This window comes from Phyllobates terribilis, unplaced genomic scaffold (assembly GCF_046119375.1).
Source record: "Phyllobates terribilis strain yellow unplaced genomic scaffold, ASM4611937v1 Scaffold_11__3_contigs__length_659146591, whole genome shotgun sequence".
NCBI classification, from domain to species: domain Eukaryota; kingdom Metazoa; phylum Chordata; class Amphibia; order Anura; family Dendrobatidae; genus Phyllobates; species Phyllobates terribilis.
In genome coordinates, this window is record NW_027362771.1 from 69,726,047 (window position 1) to 69,744,737 (window position 18,691).

The following is an 18,691-nucleotide window of genomic DNA, read 5'->3' on the forward strand; positions in this document are numbered from 1 at the left end:
TCAGCATAGGGCCAGTAAGGAGCCGGAAGACCGGGTAAATTAGCTGGGATAGGTGGAGGACGAACCGGACGAACAGGAACCAGGCAGGTCTTATGGCAGGCCGGCCCCCACCGGAGTTCTTCACCGGAATGCCAGTTCAACACAGGCTCATGTATCTGGAGCCAAGGTAGATCTAGCAATAGGGAGTGGGAGAGTCCGGATAACACATGGAAGGAGATTACCTCAGAGTGCAGCATTCCCACCTGCAGGGTTATGGGTTCCGTGACGAGCAGGATGGTCACCGAAGGAGTCTTCCATCCACGGAGGCGACTGACAAAGGTTCAGCCAGAGACTTGGTGGGAATACGGTATTTCTCAACCAGGGACTGAGAGATGAGGTTTCCAGCGGATCCAGAGTCCAGGTGGGCGAGTTCAAAGTGACGGTTCTCTCCCCAGGAGATAGATACAAACAAAGTCAGGGTTGGAGAGGACTTATTTTTGTCTAGGGCGACCTCTCCGAGCGGTCCTAGACACTGGAGTTTCCCGGCCTCTCCGAGCAGGAACGAATCAGGTGCTCCTTACTGCCACAATAGAAGCAGCTCCCCTCGGCTCGGCGTGACTCTTGGCGAGATTTGACCAACTTGGTCTGGTCGATCTGCATGGACTCGGGTGAGTGCGCCCGGGGAGTGACAGAAGAGGAGACAGGTTTCTGGAAAGTAGGAGCAAGGCGGGGAAACCTTCTCTCACGGGTAGTCTCTTTGGTACGTTCTTGAAACCGGATGTCAATCGGGGTAGCCAGAGACACCAGGTCATCCAGGGTGGTAGGAATGTCCCGACCGGCGAGCTCATCTTTAATCCGACCGGAAAGGCCCTCCCAGAAGACGGACACCAGGGCCTCATTATCCCAGGCAAGCTCAGAAGCGAGGGTGCGGAATCGTATGGCATATTGGCCCACGGTGAGACTCCCTTGGCGGAGACGTAACAAAGAGGTGACTCCCAGGGAAGGCGGGCAGGTAGTCACGGCTAGTGACGGGGACAGTCTCTGGGTAGAAGGGCAGGAGGACACGGCAGGACGAGGACAGTCTCTGGGTAGAAGGGCAGGAGGACACGGCAAGTGACGGGGACAGTCTCTTGACAGGCGGGTGGTCACGGCAAGTGACGGCAGAGCCTCCAGGTAGGCTAGCAGGCAGGTAGCAGGTGGACGCTCCCAGGTGAGCGGGCAAGAGTCTCTGGACAGGCCGGTGGTCACAGCAAGTGACGGCTCCAGATAGGCTAGCAGGCAGGTAGCAGAGGAGCGCTCCCAGGTGAGCGGGCAAGAGTCTCTGGACAGGCAGGTGGTCACGGCACGCGACGGCAGAGCCTCCAGGTAGGCTAGCAGGCAGGTAGCAGGTGAGCGCTCCCAGGTGAGCGGGCAAGAGTCTCTGGACAGGCAGGTGGTCACGGCAGGTGACGGCAGAGCCTCCAGGTAGGCTACCAGGCAGGTAGCAGGTGAGCGCTCCCAGGTGAGCGGGCAACAGTCTCTGGACGGGCAGGTGGTCACAGCACGTGACGGCGGAGCCTCCAGGTAGGCTAACAGGCACGTAGCAGGTGAGCGCTCCCAGGTGAGCGGGCAAGAGTCTCTGGACAGGCAGGTGGTCGCAGCACGTGACGGCGGAGCCTGCAGGTAGGCTAGCAGACAGGTAGTAGGTGAGCGCTCCCAGGTGAGCGGGCAGACTGATCCATAGACAGACTGGCAGGGCTGGTAGGCAGACTGCCGGACCGCAGATAGATAAGTAACAGGCAGGAATCTGGCAGGTGACTGGCAGGTAACTGGTAACGGGACCTGAGGGCTGAAGCAGAGTTGAAAAGCTTTGCAACAACATTGCTCGGGCACTTCCATTTTGGAGGAGGTGCCTTATATATGGTGAGGTCCTCCGGCCATTGGCCGGGGACTCCTTAGGATGGCGCGCGCGGCCCCTTTAAGAGAGGGGGAGCGCGCGCGCGCACCCTAAGCACAGAGGCCGGGAAGCAGCGCGCGCTGCCAGCAGAGCGGGAGGAAGCCACCGGGCACGGAGCGGAGAGGTGAGGGGAACGGCGTCCCTGCCTAGCAGGAGGCAGGGACGCCGACGCTACACTGCTACTGGATAGTGACAGAGTGTGATAGTTAGCTAGGCAGTTGCTTGTAAGTCAGATAGTTTAGATAGATAGGATCCTGTGTGGCTGGGAAATCGACCTTACAGCATATCAATCGTTTTTGCTATTAGAGTGATCCAGACAGAGACACCAGGCCACATTTCAGCATAGAACTCTGTTGTGCTGATATTGTGCTCCATGCAAGAGTACACCTTTGAAACCAATTTTTTTCTGTTACCACCGTGCTGCATAAAACAGGTTTCATCTGAGCTTGTAATTGGTTTGCGCAGAGATTCAGCTGTATCCAGGGGTCTACAGTAAAAAATCTATTTTTTTCTGTTACTACCGTGCTACATAGAGTAGGCCACCTCTTAGCTTGTAATTGGTTTGCACAGAGATTCAGCTGTATCCAAGGCTCCACCGTAAAAAAAAATCAAATTTTTTCTGTTATTACCATGCTACATAAAACAGGCCACATCTCAGCTTGTAATTGGTTTGCACTGAGATTCTGCTGTATCCAAAGCTCCACAGTAAAAAAATTAATTTTTTCTGTTACTACCATGCTACATAAAGCAGGCCACATCTCAGCTTGTAATTGGTTTGTACAGAGATTCAGCTGTATCCAGGGCTCTACAATAAAAAAAAAATCTGTTACTACCATGCTACATAAAAAAGGCAACATCTGAGCTTTTAATTTTTTGGTGCTGATATTCTGCTCCTTCCTTGATATTATAAAATATTTTTTTTTGTTACTACCTTGCTACAGAAACCATGCCACATTTGAGCTTTTAATTCTTTAGTTCTGATATGCTGCTCCATCCAGGTGTTGTTGACATTATAAAATCTATATTTTTTCTGTTACTACCGTGCTACAAAAAACATGCCACATTTGAGATTTTAATTCTTTTGTGCTGGTATTCTGCTCCATCCAGGGGTTTTCGGCATTATAAAATATAAATTTGTTCTGTTACTACCTTGCTATAGAAACCATGCCATATTTCAGCTTTTAATTCTTTGGTGCTGATATTCTGCTTCATCCAGGATTTCACATTACAAAATCTCAATATTTGATATTACTACCGTGCTACAGAAACCAGGCCACGTTTGAGCATTTAATTATTTGTTGCTGATATTCTGCTCTATCCAGGAGTCCACATTTCAAAATCTAAATTCTTTGTGCTAATAGCGTAGTCCAGAAATCAGGCCACATTTCAGCCAATAGATATTTTGTGCTAATATTGTACTCCAGTCAGGAGTCCAAATTTCAGAATCTAAATTGGTTCTGCTAATAGTGTGTTCCTGAAACCAGACCACATTTCAGCATGGTATAGGACTTAAAGCAGCATTTCTAGATTAAACTTTGATCAGTAACAGGTGTGTGAATTACAGGTGTAGGCCTGGTCTTCTGAAAGCTCTTCCAAATTCAGGCAACACACATGAAGGAGACCTTACTCGGAGACCAAATATTTGCAAGAATTATGGGCAGATACCACTAAAGTGGCATCTATTTTTTTTATTTATTCATTTTACTCACTTATATAACTGTAACATACCTGGTGGCGGGCTTGCATAGTGCACCATCTCCCACTATGCAAGATCGCAAACTTGATCTTCAGTCCAGTCTGCTAGCCTGGCTTCTATTCATGCTGTCTGTTTGTCTCTGTTCTGGCTGCTTAGGGCGGCGGCCCGGTTACTTCCTGTTTCTTGTAGCTGTTGTTGGCACACCCCTAATGCGTCCTCAGCCTATTGCTGTCTGTCACTGGATATTTAATCCAGCTCCACCTGGAAGCTGATGCCTGAGCAACTCTATCATTCAGTGTGCTCCTTGACTCTGAAAGTGCCAGGTCCTGTTCTGTTTCTCCTAGCCTGTTGTCTGTCCGCCTTCCTGGAGGCTGTATTTCCAGGCCAGTCTGAGCACGCTCCTAGCCTGTTCTTCCCGCCTTCTAGGGGCCGCATACCTAGATCTGTTATCTGTGTTTTCTTGCCTGTCTGTCTGCCTTCCTGGAGGCTGTATTTCCAGGCCAGTCTAAACACGCTCCTAGCCTGTTCGTCCCGCCTTCTGGGGGCCGCATACCCAGACCCGCTCCTGTATCTCACTGCAGTGTTAGTTCCTGTCTGAACACTCAGTTCCTGTCTGAACACTCTCCTAGTCTGTAACCTGTTTTTCTCTATGTCCGTACCTTCCCTTTTTCTGCAGAGTCTGAACCTGCACCTAACTCCTACTTGTTGTCGCTGTACTTCCGTTTGTGAGTTTAGAGTCCACTAGCTACTTCATTGCAGGTATCTTGTGTGTATCTGCTTCTGCCTTTCCCTTCCAGTCTGTTCCGTGTGAACAGAGCCCTGTCTCCTCTGCTCTGCCTTACTCACCGCTCCGGCAGTCCCTGCCCGCTCTGCCTTGCTCACCGCTCCAGCGGTTCCTTCCTGCCCTGCCTTGCTCACCGCTCCGGCAGTTCCTGCCTGCTCTGCCTTGCTAACCACTCCGGCGGTTCCTGCATGCTCTGCCTTGCTCACTGCTCCGGCGGTTTCTCCCTGCTCTGCTTGTCTACCGCATTTGCGGTTCTGTTCTTGAATCCCAGTCTGTACTGGACCCTATCCAGCCTGTGATCCAACCTGCTAGTACCTCCCCATCTGCACGCCAGCCGTACTTGTCAGTACCCTCCTGTCTGCATACCAGCCGAGCCTACCAGTATCCTCCTGTCTGCACTCCAGCCATGCCTGCCAGTGCCCACCTGTCTGCATGCCAGCCTTCCTGTCAATACCCACCTGTTTGTGTGCCAGCCTAACCTGCCTGTTCCTGTATTCCCCGGTGTGGGTCAACAGTCGTGTCCGGGGTCTGGCCTGGAGTAGCACCTAGTCCCTCTGCTCGGTTCCTCCCTGGTGCACGGCGTCGTAGCTGTCGTGCGACCTGGGTCGGATCGCGTTGATACTTAGTTACGCCCCTCCAGGCACTCTCCGGTTCATGGCACAGTGGAATCACTAAATCACGCACACGCCAGTCAGCCTGGGCGTGTGCATAACAATAACTCCATTCATTCCACAGCACTTTACAGACTTTATCAATTTCCCAAGAGTAGAAATAGTATAATGGGGCTCTGACACCCCTTCCACTACAGGCAACCCACCAGGAGGGGAAGCATCTGCCAAATTTACTCTTGTACTGTGGATCTAACAGAGTGGCAATCCAGTAGTGATCACTATTTCTAATCCTAACAATACGAGCAACAATCATATTGCAGATAGTGCAGCAAGAAGGCGCTCATGAATCGGTCTCTTCCATGAGGTCCAACTCTATACTGTGTTGGTGGTGGGATAACACTCAAGCTTGCCAACCACAGACAGCAGAGAGGGGATCGCTATAATTTTCATCTCCTAACTGTTGTGCAGCCATCACCTATTCCTCCTTGTCCTCCTTCATTTGTTCCTCGGCTCCTGTGCCTTCACTAACAGTTTTTCTGGTACCATGAGCCCACCTTGATCCACTCACCCATGACAACTGCCTGTGCGAGAACAGTCTAGAACTTAGAGATATTGTTATTCTCCCGTATCCTCCTCTGCTTTCTCCTCTTCCCCTGGGACCACCACCTTCTCCCGCAGACTATTCAAAGTGTGCTCCAGCATGTAGATGACTGGAATAGTGATGCCGATGACAGCATCATCAGCTTTAACCATCTTAGTAGCCATTTCGAAAATGTGCAGAAGTGTGCAGAGGTCCTTCATCTGTGTCCTCTCCGCAAGTTTGATTTGCACCACGTCCGTACTAGAGATGAGCGTTGTTCTACTCGAACTGTTCGCCAATCTCAAATTCGAGCTGTTTTGGGCGGTGTTCGAGCCGGTCGGCGAACACGAACAATTTGAGAAAAATTCGGCTGTTCGAGGTTATGTTCGATAACTGTTCGTGCACCAAAATCATAACTGGATTTTTTCTCAGTAATGATGAAAATTAATGTTAATACGCAGTTTGAGTGTACAGCGGGGCGGGGGGAGGGGCAGGGGATGGATCTCTGCAGGAACAATGAAGATCTCCATTTTTTTTTCTCTTTCCCGCATTTGCAGTGGGGAGGTGCAATCTGTCAGCCTATCAGCAGCGCACACACGGAGCGAAGTGCTTTTTTTCACACAAGCAAGGGCATGTGTGATTGGCAGTGTATGTCACATGTCCTTGCCCTATAAGACCAAGCCATTTTCCCCGTCGCCACCATTTTCTCACTGCTGCAGCTGCGTGTTAGACGGCACCGCTGTTGCTGTGTGCGCTATACCTTGTTAATTTCAAGCCAATTTTCGCACAAATATACAGATAGCTTGGGAGTAGGGAATAGTTGTGATTGCAGTCCTTTTAAGGACTAGGTTACAGCATTTCCTACGACTTTTATCAGGCAGGTCTGTGCTCTTAAATAGATAGATTGTGGGAGTAAAGACTAATTGTAATTGGAGTCCTTTTCAGGACTAGGTTACATCAGTTCCTATCAGTTTTTGCCAGGCAGGTCTGTGCCAGTGCTGTGCAAGTTTTTTTCACAGCATTTGGCTGAATCTAGCAAAGCTAATCCTTTTTGGCCTATTGCAGAGTGCGTTAGTCAGTGGAGTAGCCTATCTGTGTTGCAAGATATACCACCTGTGTATAGAATACCAATTTTTTTACTAGTGAAGTAAAATCTTTTGGGCATAGCATCATTCTATTAGTCCATCTATACTGACCTCCATCAGGTTGCAAACTGAATATAATTTTTTTCTGCATCTAGCTCTGAAAAAATATTTGGGCTTCTAGCAGTGTGTGGGACTTGGTCTATTAGTCCATCTATACTGACCTCCATCAGGTTGCAAATTAAAAATAATTTTTTTCTTCATTTAGCTCTGAAAAAATATTTGGGCTTCTAGCAGTGTGTGGGACTTGTTCTATTAGTCCTTCTATACTGACCTCCAGCAGGTTGCAAATTGAATATAATTTTTTTCTGCATCTAGCTCTGAAAAAATATTTGGGCTTCTAGCGGTGTGTGGGACTTGGTCTATTAGTCCATCTATACTGACCTCCATCAGGTTGCAAATTAAAAATAATTTTTTTCTGCATCTAGCTCTGAAAAAATATTTGGGCTTCTAGCGGTGTGTGGGACTTGGTCTATTAGTCCATCTATACTGACCTCCATCAGGTTGCAAATTAAAAATAATTTTTTTCTGCATCTAGCTCTGAAAAAATATTTGGGCTTCTAGCAGTGTGTGGGACTTGGTCTATTAGTCCATCTATACTGACCTCCATCAGGTTGCAAATTGAATAAAAAAATTTTCTGCATCTAGCTCTGAAAAAATATTTGGGCTTCTAGCGGTGTGTGGGACTTGGTCTATTAGTCCATCTATACTGACCTCCATCAGGTTGCAAATTAAAAATAATTTTTTTCTGCATCTAACCCAGCCAATAGTTTTGGCCTAATACCACAGTTTGGCCACTCAGCTCTGCTCGGTTACCATCCATTGTTTTTTTGTGCAAACAACTCCAGAGTTGTGAATTAGTTAACCACCAAAATGAGTGGAAAAAGGCCTGCTGCTGGTGGAAAGGGGAATAGGCGTGTTGGGAAGGGGAAAAAAGGTTGTGTCCGTGGGGTAGGTGCAGAAGAAAGACCATCTTCCAGCCAAACTAAAATGTCTACTTCTTTTAGCGGACAATGTGATAAGATCCCTTTCTTACGGCCACGCCAATCGCTACAAATTCCAGATGAGGCACAAAAACAGCAGGTGCTTCAACGGATATCAAGTGCTCCTTTAAGTGGGCTCTCCTCCACATCAACTTCAACATCACAAATACTCCAGTCCTCAAAGGTGTCACCCAAATCGCACTTGCTTCCTCACAGCTCCCAAATCTCCAGCTGCCCGTCTGAGTATGAGGTAGAACAGATGGTTGAGTCTGCAGAGCTGTTTACTCATACTATAGCCTGGGAATCAGAGGTCGACTCCAGCGCTTCTGTGAATCCAGACGAGGAAATGATCTGCACTGATGCCCAGAATCTTTATGAGTCGGATCCAGGACCAGACGCAGAAGGTTCTGACCATAATGTAGACCCTCATTCCCAAACTGTAACTCCTGTTGGTGGAGACAATGAGGAAGACGATGATAAGACTCAAATACTTGATTGGAGCGACAACTTTAGTTTTTTGTCAGGGCAGGAACAGGTTGGCTCTGAGGACGACGGGTGTGATAACGCACAGGGTGATGATGATGAGGTCGGAGATCCCACTTACTGTCAACCCACAGTCAGCCAAGAGATGAGGTCAGCAGAGGAGGTGGAGGAAGATGCTAGTGACGACGAGGTCAGGTTGCGCCTTCCTGGACAGAGACGTAGTACTGGAAGCACTTCAACAACTGCATCCTCAAACACAACTCTGCCTCTCACCACAAGTCGTGGTGGCTCTTCAGGTCGCATGGGTGCTAAGCCTTGCATAGCCTGGGCATTTTTTCAGATCGATAAAGATGACCCAACTCGTGTTATCTGTAACATTTGTCAGCAAAAGCTAAGTAGAGGCCAAAAAATACATAGTTTGAGTACTTCATGCATGAACCGGCACATGGACATGAAGCATAAGTTGCAGTGGGAAGCTCAGTGTGCTACAATGCGGTCTAGCCGGCCGGGCCAACCACCGTCTGCCATATCTTGTGCATCCGCGGCCTCTTCATCCTCTGTGACTGGGGGGACAGCAGTCACACCTGTTTTGGGGCGCAGACCTGCCACCTCTTTACCCGCAACAGCCAGCGTGATTGGCAGGTCATCATTTTCTTTGGAGGTGGTAACACCAGCTGGTCTTGAGCGCTGTCCGACATCGATAGCACCACCTTTGGATCAAGGCAACCTAACATGTCCGCCTGCATCTTCCTCACAGACCGGCAGTTTGCCGGGGACACCCTTATCAACCCCGTCTAAGCACAATAGCCAGCCCTCGGTCCCTCAGATGTGGACAAGTAAAAGACCATTTCCTCCTAGCCATGAGAAAGCTAAGAGGTTGAATTTCACCATCTGCAAGCTCTTGGCTACAGAAATGCTGCCTTTCCACCTGGTGGACACAGAGGATTTTCGAGACCTTATGTCCGTCGCAGTGCCCCAGTACCAGATGCCCAGTCGGCACTACTTCTCAAAGAAAGGTGTGCCTGCGCTCCACCAGCATGTCGCACACAACATCACCGCTTCTTTGAGAAACTCTGTGTGTGACAGGGTGCATTTCACCACAGACACTTGGACGAGTAGGCATGGACAGGGGCGTTACATGTCGCTGACTGGGCACTGGGTAACTATGGTGACAGCAGGACAAGGGGCTGCTGTCCAAGTCTTGCCGTCCCCACGAGTTGTGCGTCAATCCTCTTTATGTCATTTTTCCTCCACTGCTTCTGCCTCCTCAACCTCCTCTCGGTCTTCCACCTGCACCCAAAGCCTGTCTGGTCATGCCACAAGCTTTCTAACTGTGCAGAAGGGATCCTGCACACCTCCTTACTATGCTGGCAGTAGGGCTCAACGTCATCAGGCGGTTTTTACATTGAAATGTCTGGGAAATGTGAGTCACACAGCTGAGGAGTTGTGGTCAGCTCTGGAGAACCAATTTCATGAATGGTTGTCTCCACTGGACCTGAAACCAGGGAAGGCCGTGTGTGACAATGCTGCAAACCTGGGTGCGGCCCTTCGCCGGGGCAATGTCACACACGTGCCTTGTATGGCTCACGTGTTGAACCTGGTTGTCCAGCAATTTTTAGCCCACTATCCCAGACTAGATGGCCTTCTGCAGAGGGCACGGTCGCTGTGTGCTCACTTCCGCCGTTCGCATCCCGCAGCTCAGCGACTTACATCTCTACAGAAGTCGTTGGGCCTGCCACTTCACCGGCTAAAATGCGATGTGCCTACCCGGTGGAATTCAACTCTGCACATGTTGCAGCGACTGTGGCAGCACCGACAAGCCCTGGTGCAATACGTTCTGACGTATAGCCTGGGCCACGAGATTCAGAGGTGGGGCAAATCACGCTGGAGGAGTGGTCTCAGATCAGGGACCTATGCACCCTTCTGCACAGTTTTGAAATGGCGACGAAGATGTTTAGTGCTGACGATGCCATTATCAGCATGACTATTCCGGTGATTTACATGCTGGAGCACATGTTAAACAGAATTCGGAGTCAGGTGGTGGCACAAGAGGAGGTGGAGGAAGTAGAGGAGGAGGAGTTGTATGCGGAAGGGCTAACATCTGCAAGGTCCAGACGGTCGGCAGCACCAGGGCGGCAGGCATGTGAGGGTGGGGGAGATGATTTTACCAGGGCGCATGGTAGCAGCCAAACTAGTGAGGAAGGTGCAGGAGCCCAGGAAGAAGTGGAGGACGAACTGATGGAAGACTCATCAGATGAGGGAGACCTTGATCACATTTCTGTTGTGCGAGGTTGGGGGGAGAGGACAGAGGAAGGAAGCATGATTGTTACCTCGCCACCAACACAACAGGGACTTGGTGCTCCTGGATGCGCAACACACATGAGTGCCTTCTTGCTGCACTACCTGCAACATGACCCTCGAATTGTGAGAATTAGAAATAATCCTGACTACTGGGTTGCCACACTGTTAGATCCCCGGTACAAAAGTAAATTTGCAGAAATTATTCCTGCCATAGAAAGGGATGCACGCATGCAGGAGTATCAGCAGAGACTGTTGCAGAATCTTACATGTGCTTTTCCACAAAATACCAGTGGTGCACGTAGTGAATCTCACAGTTCCAACTTGCCAACCGTGGTCTGTATGGAATTGTTCAATAAAGGGCCCAAAATTAAGATAACATAGATGGGAGAGGTCTCTATGAATAGGAATTCCTAAGTATTTGATACCCTGTGAGGGCCAGGCAAAGGGAAAGTTGGACTGGATGGAATCCTATATGGATTTAGGGAGGGAGACATCGAGGGCCTCAGACTTCGCTGCATTGATCTTAAAATTTTACCATGTAACAAAGTGATCTATTTCAGCCATAACAGCAGGGATGGATATATGTGATTGAGTGATATATACTAGGACATCATCAGCAAATAGAGAGCACTTGTACTCGGTGCCTCCCACCTCAATCCACCTAATATTGGGGTTATGGCGAATTGATGAGAGCAGGTGCTCCGTCACTAGGATGTATAAGAGAGGGGACAGAGGACATCCCTGCCTTGTCCCATTGGTGATTGTGAAAGGTGATGAAAATGTTCTGACGCACCCCCTGGGCCTTGGGACACCCGGAGCCGGACCCTTTTTGGTGGATGCTGGTGGTTGTAGTCTTCGTGGCGGCGATCCGGTTCCGTGGCTCAGGGCGGTCAAACCAGTGGCGGAACTATTTATGTGGTTTTGATGTTTAAATGTCCAACTACGCCACCTGTGGATTGCGGTCAGAGTGAACCGCCGCTACAGGGCAGACCGCTAAGGCTGGTGTTGTGGGTGCAGCAGAGCGTAGCATAACTCCCCACGGGAGGAGTATAGCCTCAGGGCAGTGTATGCGGAGGATGGGGGTGATGGTGCAGGGCAGCAGCAGTAACGACACGGAGTCAGTGATGCAGTTCAGGGCCTTTACTCACAGTTCTTATTATCCAGACCACGTCTGCAGGTAACGGCTGCCCACGTCGTACTGTGCTCACCAGGTGAGGGGCTCAGACAACTCCCAGATAACTTTGGAGCGCTTCACAGGACCCCCTTTGTGTGTCCTTTGTCTGGCCTTTCTTACCAACACTTCTGTCCGGCTGCCTCGGGCCTCCTCTTGGTAAACTTGGCGCCAGTTTCCCTGACCCTATGTGGTGCCTTCCTAGCGGGTGGAGCAAGGGGCTGCGCCACATAAAATGTCAGAGCCTCCGGTTTCTAGCTGAGGGTCGTTTCCTGCCTCCACTAGTTCGGGGACTGGTCTCCCCCTTTGGCCTGACCCCTCCACGCAGGTGGATTCGGGCGTGCCGTGGCGACTCGCCCGTCCGCACCCCTGGGATCCCTTCATTCCTCGTTCCTGGAGCCTTCTCCGCTCCTCTTCCTTCCTTCTCCCTCTTGCAGGCCTGGGCCTCTGTTACTAGGCCCGCCTCCGGAGCAGAGCTCATGCAGAGCCCCTGCTCCCTGCCACTTCTGCTCAGACTTCTCTGCACTGAACTAAGATGGTGCCCACCTTTTATACTCCCTTCTCAATGCACCCAGGAACTGCTTCCTCCCTGCTCCTGCACTGCAGGGTTCCCCTTCCTCAGTGTTCCCTCCCCCCACTCCAGCCAGGGACAGGGACTGTCGTGCCCATGTCAGGGGCATATTGGTCGCACTGCCCCACGGCAATGTGGTGTAATGCATGCAGGTGTCGGGTCCTGATCCACACTCCATCCTTATCTGAGAGTGAGATATCACACCTCTGGGTGAGGTGCAATACGTCTGTAGCAACCGAGCCCTCGGTGCTACAGTTCCATTTATCTTCAGCCTAGGTGACGTATTGTGATACAGGGCCGTGATTTTGGCTATAAAAGGGTCCCCTAGACCCCTACCCCAAGCTTTTTAAGAGAATCATATATGGCGTGCCAGGAGACTCTATGGAATGCTTTCTCAGCATCCAACGAGAGTATCTACTTACAAATTTTTAACTGCATCTAGCCCAGGAAATACTTTGTGCCTAGTAGCAGTGTCTGCTAGTCAGCGGATTATCCCGGCTGTTAAGCAAGCTACACCACCTGTAGTTTGGACACTTAATTTTTTCAAAGGAAATGCTTCGGGACAACGGGATACTTAGTGAAGAGCATCAGGAGGCACCCCAAGGCATAGGGGCTGGGACTGGCACTAGGATGCCTTGCGGTGGACAGCCGAGCTCGATCCTTATAAAAGCTTTTTAACTGCAGCAGCTTTAGTGGACGCTACTGGAGCTGGAATTACGCGGCTGCTGGCATGAGACTTGCCCTCCAATAGATCCTTGTAAATGGATTTAAAGTGTATTCATTCAAATTAGAGGGACAATTTAAATTAAAAAGCTTAGAGCTGCCTCCACCACAGGGGGGCTCTCTCGACCCACCAGCGGACAGGCACCAGTATTGGGAGAGGGGGGCTGGCCGTCAGGGTTCACCGCGGCTCTGGCACAAACCCGGCGACACGGAGGTGGCACGGGCAGGAGCGGACTGGCCGTCTCGGCTTCTCACTTTTTGGATTTTAGAAGGGCATGACATGCCTATATCTGTGTCTCCCCCTCCTTTTACTCCTCCACCTCTTTTCTTTTCGCATGACTATATGTACTTGTCACTTTTCCATGTGTTAGTTGTGTCTTCTGAGCAGTTTGTCAGCTTTTGGACACCTTTGAAGGTGTTTTCTATGTGTTTCTATGTGTTTTTGTTTGCCTGCCATTGGTTTTAACGGTGTTCGAAGGTGTTCAACGAACAGTTCGACGAACAGTTCGGCGAACACACGGGTGTTCGACGAACCGAACCGAACTCGAACACTACGGGGGTGGCTCAACACTAGTCCGTACTGCATTGGCCCAGGCTATGCAAAATGACATACTGCACCAGGGTTCGTCGCTGCTGCCACAGTCGCTGCAACATGTGCAGAGTTGAATTTCACCATGTTGGCACATCATATATCAACAGGTTAACCGGTAGGCCGAAAGATCTCTAAAGCAATGCAAGTTGGTGACCTGCAGGTTGCGAATGGCGATAGTAAGCACACAGTTTGGTTCTCCATGTTCTGGGCTGTGTTTGTTTCGTTCTCCAACCCATCTTTTGCACTAGCGCTTTTTCTTCTATTGTAATGGTTTAATACTGTATATCTAATTTTTCATGTTATATTTTGGTATTTGTATTACTATTATACGACTATTCATATTACATCATCACCACTGCTATTTTTTTCATGTTTAAAAGGATACCAAGGGAAATTAATCTATTATGTGCTGGTGGGATCCAAAGAACGTGATCCAGGAACCAAGATTGAGAAATATTGGTTTATTGTCAACGCCTTTCAAAGTCATTTTGAAGGCTGTCACCAGTGCCCCATCTTCTTTGCAGGAAGCAGCAGCAGCTGGAGAAGATGAGGCACTGGTGATAGGAGTCAGATTGACTTTGAAACATGTTGACAATAAACCACTATTTCTCAGTCTTGGTTCCTGGATTCCAGCAGCGCAGAATAGATTCACTTCCATTGGTATCCTTTTCAACTACACTCGTAGATATTGCAGCAGCTGTTTTTTTCGCATGAGTAGTGGTTGAGTCACACATAACCCCATCAGGTGAACACATTTCATGTGTTCCCATTTTGTATAATCTGGATAAAACCCTATTTCACTTTATGTGTTTTTGTCTATTTTTTTCATGTTGACATTGATAGATCTTTTTATATGCATCTAATATTTACCAAAAGGATTTTTACTCTCCCCACTCTTTTGTAACTTCAGCTGTGGGGAGAGTAAAATGCGTGGTTATTCTCTCTCCGGTATTCTTTCTACCTAGGATGCCGTGGTTTGGAGAGGGCATCAGCTGGGAGATACTCTGGGGTAATGGCTATGCACACTCTCAGCACAAGACTGTGGGCAAAATTTTTCGGAGCGGGTTCTAGCTGCCCATGCTCCGCCATTTCAGTTGGCTATTTTCCTGCTGGTATTGTATTTGGCCATTTGTTTATTATGACATGCCTACTAGTGATGAGCGAGCATGCTCGCTACTGCTCGGTGCTCGCCCGAGCGTCTCACTGCTTGAGATGCTCGGCGCTCGCCGAGTATTTCCGGGTTGCTCGGGCGGGACCTCGGGTCTCCTCACTGCATGTTTGGCACTCTTTAGAGAGCCAATGAACATGCAGGGATTGCCTGCCATGCACTGTAATGCTGTAGCCATATACATTGTCAGAAAATACTGCCATTTCTGGCCTCCATTAAAAATTTCCTTTAGTGTGTCATTGAAGCAATTCACCGCAGTTTGCTGTTCAAACTACTTACCTACAGGCCATGTATTTAAAACTCTGTTTTCTCCGGTAAACGGATCACATATACGTTGTCAGAAAATACTGCCATTTCTGGCCTCCATTAAACATTTCCTTTTGTGTGTCATTGAAGCAATTCACTGCAGTTTGCTGTTCAAACTACTTACCTACAGGCCAGGTATTTAAAACTCTATTTTCTCTATCACACGGATCACATATAAGTTCGCTCCAAACTCAGTCATTTGTAGTGAGTGTGGAAGATATTGTCCTCCATTTAAAATGGGCAAGGCACGTGGCAAGGGACGGGGAAATGGACGTGATGGTAATGGTGCATGCAGAGGCCGAGGACAAGGCTGTGGGCAAGCCGAAATTGTGCCACAACAAACACCCACATCTTCTCGCCTGACCTTCCTGTCCCAATTTCTAGGGGACCGCAGCACACCACTATTGAACGCAGAGTAGTGTCAAAAGGTTGTTGGTTGGATAGCGGATAATGCTTCCAGTCACTTAGCCACCACCACCCTGTCTTCCACACGGTCAAGTCTCAATAGCCGTGAGTCTGGACCGCAGAGCGAGGAAAGCAGCACACAGGGGGAGGGAGACAGAGCACCCTAACAGGCTGGAAGAAGCAGTGTGGTGGCCGCAGACAGAAGGCAGGCAACCGTTCCCCATAACACCAACATGAAGGAAGTTGCCAGTACAACTGTTAGGTCTTCCCGAGTCTGGTTGTTTTTTAAAGACTCTTTTGCTAACCCCAAAAAGGCCATTTTCACCACCTGCCAGGCCATCATCAGCAGGGGTGGCAAAACGACCAGCCTGACCACCAACAGCATGATCAGGCGTAAGGCATCAAAGCACTCGACTTTGTGGGCCGAAAACCCAGGGTCCAGGAACACTGTCTGCGGGTGGCACCATGGTGCATGCGAAGACGCCTCCTGCCCTGCACCTTTTGCTGCACAATCTTAAGTAGCAGCATCAGGAAGTACATCCATGTCCTTGTCCCAGTGCAGCATTCAGTTGTCCATACCCCAGTCCTTGGAACGCAAGTGCAAATATGCAGCCAACGCCCCACAGGCCACACTACTAAATTCTCACATTTCACGACTGCTTGCGCTGAAAATGCTGCCTTTTAGGCTCGTGGAGATGGAAGCATTCCGCAAACTGATGGCGGCGGCCGTCCATTGCTACTCGGTCTCCAGCCACCACTATTTCTCCCCGTGTGCCTCACCACATTACACAAGCATGTGTCACAAAACATTAGCCGTGCTCTCAACAACTCAGTTTCCGTTAAAGTCCACCTAACCACGGACACGTGGACAAGTGCTTGTGGGCAGGGACGGTACATCTCGCTGACGGCACACTGGGTTAACATAATGGAAGCCGGGACCGAGTCGGACCTTGTGACGGAACACATCCTCCCGACGCCAAGGATTGTGGGCCCTAGGTCATTCAGGGTTGCCCCCACGGTCTACAGCTCCTGCACCTCATCCTCCTCAGCCTCCCCCTCCTCTTCAGCCTCTATCTCCGAAATGACCACATCAGTCACAAGCTGGAAGCACTGCAGCACTGCCTCGGCCAAGTGGCAACAGGCTGTGCTGAAGCTAATATGCTTAGGTGAAAAACCGCACAATGCTGAAGAGTTGTGAACAGCTCTGAAAGAGCAGGCAGATCTGTGGCTCACACCATTGAACCTACAGCCAGGAATGGTCGTGTGCGACAATGGCCGGAACCTGGTGGTGGCTCTGAGGCGAGCGAGCTCACACACGTACCATGCCTGGCCCATGTGCTTAACCTCGTGGTTCAGCAGTTTCTCAAATCCAACCCGGAGCTGCCAGATCTGCTTGTTAAAGTATGCCGCCTGTGTGCCAATTTTAGAAAGTCAGCTATAGCTTCCTCCGCCGCTCTTGCAGTGTTTCAGCAGCGTTTGCAGCTTCCGGCTCACAGACTGGTATGTGATGTCCCCACGCATTGGAACTCTACACTGCAGATGTTGGGAAGGATTTGTGAGCAGAAGAGGGCAGTTATTGAGTACCAGCATCAACAAGGCCGTCGGTATTCAGTTCAGACTCCACACATAAGGCCTCAGGAGTGGACATGGATGTCAGACATATGTACCATCCTCCAAAACTTTGAGGACTCCACCAAGATGGTGAGCGGCGATGACGTCATAATTAGCGTCACCATCCCACTTCTCTGTCTTCTGAAATGCTCTCTGCTCACAATCAAAGAGGATGCATTGCAGGTGGAGCACGATGAGATGGAGCAAGGAACCATACAGGGTGATTACACACAGCCCAGCCTCATCTCATTCCAATGTGGATTGGGTGACAATGAGGAAGAGGAGGAGGAGGAGCTAGTTTCATGCACTATAGATGGTACTACCTGCACAGCTGTCATACCATCTGTTCAGCGCGGATGGCCAGAGGACAGAGATGAGGAGGAGGAGGAGGAGAAGAGCATGGTCAGTCGTTCTCTTGGTGAGGACACGGAAGTCTTGCCAGTTAGTAGTCTGCCACGCTTGGCTGAGTTTATGTTACACTGCCTTTCCCATGACCCTCGCATTCTCAAAATTTTGGGTGACAGTCATTGCTGGTTGGTGACACTTCTAGACCAACGCTACAAGGAGAACTTTATAACTCTTATTCCTGAGGCGGAGAGGTGTAAAAAAATGGGGCAGTACCAGAAGGCCCTTGCTGGGGAACTATTAAAAAAATTCCAATCTGAAAACGCTGGTGGAGAGGGCACACTTCGTTGGACAACCAAGGAGTACAGGTGAGAGAGACCCAGCTTCAATCCAGCAGAGGCAGGGGAACACTGTCAAAGTTCTGGGAGAGTTTTCTCAGACCCTCCCATCGCACAGTCCCTGAGGTGCAGGGTGCTCTCACAAGGAGTGCAAAGTTTTGGAAGATGCTGAGGGAGTATCTTGCCGACCGTATCAATATCCTCCGTGATTCCTCTGTGCCTTATAATTATTGGGTATCCAAGCTGGATATGTGGAATGAACTGCCTCTTTATGCCTTGGAGGTCCTGGCCTGCCCTGCCCTGCTGCCAGCGTTTTATCAGAGCGGGTTTTTAGTGCTGCTGGTGGAATTATAACTGATAAGCGCATCCGCCAGGCAACTGAAAATGCTGACAGGCTGACTCTTATAAAAATGAACAAGGGCTGGATTGGGCCAGACTTCTCAACACCATGAAACGATAGCAGCATAACATAAACTCAAATCCAGTGTCTTTTCTTGGGAGGTGTATTCCCATGCACCTTTTCACACCCACACATGGGTATACGCTTCCTGATTTTGTCTATTTGCTCTTGTCCTCCTCCTTCTCCTCTTCCTCCACCACCATATCACCAGGGTGACCGTGGTCCGTGATGCCACACCCACATAATTTTTTTAAAGGGTGTTTATGATGCCCGTAAAACATTTTTTTATACAGTATGTTCATGTATACCCCCCAAGGGGTAAATGTTTGTCAGCTCATACACTTAGTGCACGGGCATTACAAGTATAGGAGGCCCGCTCCTTTCTAATGGGAACATTTTTTTTATGAGGCCCTCCTCCACGTCTCTTCAAAGGGGCATAGAAGTGCCTCCAAATTTTTGGCAGCCCTTGCATGCACTGCATAGGCCAACACTATGGGAGACTCTCTCCTTTCTAATGGGAATTTGTCGTTTCTGTGGCCCTGCTCTGTGTTTCTTTAAATTCTTAG